The sequence below is a fragment of the Sinocyclocheilus anshuiensis genome, unplaced genomic scaffold, assembly GCF_001515605.1.
Source record: "Sinocyclocheilus anshuiensis isolate Anshui unplaced genomic scaffold, SAMN03320099.WGS_v1.1 scaffold469, whole genome shotgun sequence".
NCBI classification, from domain to species: Eukaryota; Metazoa; Chordata; class Actinopteri; order Cypriniformes; family Cyprinidae; genus Sinocyclocheilus; species Sinocyclocheilus anshuiensis.
This window is the reverse complement of record NW_015537995.1, coordinates 919,118-922,127: the sequence shown is the minus strand read 5'-3', so window position 1 is coordinate 922,127 and position 3,010 is coordinate 919,118. Positions and strand designations below refer to the sequence as shown.

Genomic DNA, 3,010 nt, shown 5'->3' with positions numbered 1-3,010 from the left:
TGAAGTGCACAGGAAATAAGCAGCAGTCATATTTAAAGCAGTTTAAATTAATATTGAGTACTGACTGATGTTCACTTGGATTTTTTTCCCCATCGAGAGGAAATAACTTATACTCTGTCATGTATAGTCGTATAAATGTATATTTTTGATTGTGTAACATTACGTTCAAAATAACTACAAAATGTCATGCCTTTGAAAAATAAAGAGAACAACAGAATGCGCTGCTTTAGCGCGTCTCGGTCTCCTTGAGCATCTTTCTGGCGCATGCCACAAACATGAACCACAGCGAATACTCGTCTTTTAAAAGGCTTCATTTAGATTATTTTACATTAAATGCATCATATAAGTCACTTTGGAATAAATCACAGTAGGCCTATGTATCATGATAAAAAAAAGCGACTTTACAGTCTGGAAATACTTTAGGCTATAGCAAATTATTTCTCGGACCCCCTATCACTTTAAAAACCGCTGGTCTACACAGAAGAAAGAACTGTCTAGGGTCTGCCTCCGTACGAGTTGTGTCGAGCTATTTATTAGTCTGTTTGATGAGAAAAATATGAAATTGATAAAATGGGTTATTAATCCGTACAACTGCAGCAGTAGAGGACTATTATTCTGCTGCGTGATACTGCAGAATAACTGATGATGGCATGGTTTGATCTTCGGCTGACCAATCAGCAGAAAGGGGCGTTTAATTCCCACCCACATGTAGAATTCGAATTTTCAAGCTGTTTATTCATTTTTCCACCCATGAACGAAAAACGAAAATTTAAGCTGAATTCTCGTTTTTCGTTTTTTGGAAAAAAACAAAAAAAATAAAAAGGAGCCGTTTTCTCATTTTTCTACTTTCAATATTAAATCAAAAAACGAATGATCGAATGATACACGGATTCAGAAGTATCATCAAGCATCATAAAACAACAGCTACTTTTTACTATCACAATAATCCTCATTATCATACTATATCACTAAGAATGCTTTGTTTATAGACAAATATAAGACCAAAAGATAGATTAATCAGCTAATATTAGGCCATTTTGAGATTATCAATATCGGCCAGTAATTATGTCCACTTGGCTGATTAACAAAAGGAATATTTAGTGTGCATAACAGTTACAAATCAATCGACACCTTTTATGTACATATCAGCAATTATATTGACCATTGGACACCCTGCTTCTGGTACACTAAATAAATACATAAATAAATGGTGTAGGATTTACTAAGAAATAGGACTTCGAAAACTCTAGTAAATTTCACAAATTGCCGTAATAATTACAAAAAAAACAGTAAAACATGGAATTGAACATGAAAGTTTGAAGTCACTGCTTTTTCAAAGTTTTAATTAAAGATCACCGGAGTCACACTATTTCTATTTCAATATTTCATGTTTAATTCAACATGTTACTTGCCGTTTCTTTGTAATTATTTGTGAAATGTACTAGCAATTTCTGTGAAAGTTGTTTCATCACCAATTTTTCAGTGTAGAACTGAAATAGTATTTTCTTGTAAAACATGCTCCAATAATCTGTTTTATTTAAACTATAGTCTATAGCCATTAGCCAATGACAAACCCACTATGTTTTTCCATGCAAATACTAATATTTTACCATGCCTAGACTAATATGCATATGAACAAAGCAGTTCTGTCTGCTGAAGAAAGTGCTTTTGGTGTAGTTTGTATAATTATGGTATGGTGGGTATGGTATTTTACATTTCTTTCCTTTTCCTTCCTTTCTGTGCGCCATATCACACACACACACTCACACTAAATAAATAAATAAATAACAAAACACTGAGCCAGTGCGATTCACTGGCCACTGCGGAAACATTCACTCTAATTGCCTGACAAAAGCATGAAAGTCAATTAAGTCTCAAATCGTGACCTGTCATTGATGAGAGCAGTTTGGAGGACACTCACATCTGCAGGAGGATGGGGGTGGGGAACACACTATCAAATATTATTAAGTTCTGGCATCACATATTAAAATGTTAATTTCTATATCCAGCAGATATTTCACAAGAACATAAATGCATCCAGACTTCAGGCAGGGAAATGCATCTTCATAAGTATCTCTGCAAGGAGCTGGTTAACAAAAGACTACACAAATGACCCTAAAAGAATCCATTTTAACAGGATGCAGTCATGCATATTGATTGGGGCTGTAAATAAGACGACAGATTGCAATGCATGCAGTAATTTACAAAGGGATACTCACGTTTCCTTTGCAAACACTAGCAAACTCATCTTTAAATTGGGTTACAAGTGCACACGCGCGCACACACACATACACACACACACACACACACACACACACACATGTCTGGTCAGCTATCCTTGTGGGGACTCTCCATAGGCGTAATGGTTTTTCTACTGTACAGACCGTATATTCTATTGGCCTACACCAACCCTACCCCTAAACCTACCCCTTACAGGAAACTTTCTGCATTTTTAGATTTTCAAAAAACTTAATTCTGTATGAATAAGCTTTTGTACCCCTGGGGACCACAATTTAGGTCCCCACCGTGACACGAGTCCCCATGAGTCTGTGTGTATTCAGGTTTAAGTCCCCACCAGGATATATAAACCAGTACACACATACATACACACACACACAGTGAACTAATGATATTCAATTTCCTACCTTTAAATGCTATTCAATCCCCTACCAAAACATTTTGCATTCTACATTTTAATGTACAATTTAAATATAAATATATATATATATATATATATATATATATATATATATATATATAGTTTCACTGGCCACAGCATAGCTGATTTCAGGTTTTTCTATCTTTGTGGGTGCATTTGATCCCCTGTAATATAGGCAAAACCTGACTTACACATACATGCAGTAGGACAAAAGCCAGACAAAGTCCAAATAGCACCATGCATTAGTATGATCAATTAATTAAGCCTATATTAATTGGTTTAGATCTCTTAAATGTGAGTATTTGTCAATCACACCTACCATTTTCTTAAGAAAACCTTTTTTTTTTTTTT

The 3,010-nt window shown here is 34.9% G+C and overlaps 1 protein-coding gene across 2 annotated transcripts in view; it reads right to left on the bottom strand.

Annotated features, from left to right (window-relative positions):
* The window catches only part of LOC107675731 (G protein-regulated inducer of neurite outgrowth 3-like), an 8,679-nt gene that overhangs the window by 5,327 nt on the left and 342 nt on the right, over positions 1-3,010 (bottom strand). The window lies entirely within an intron of this gene.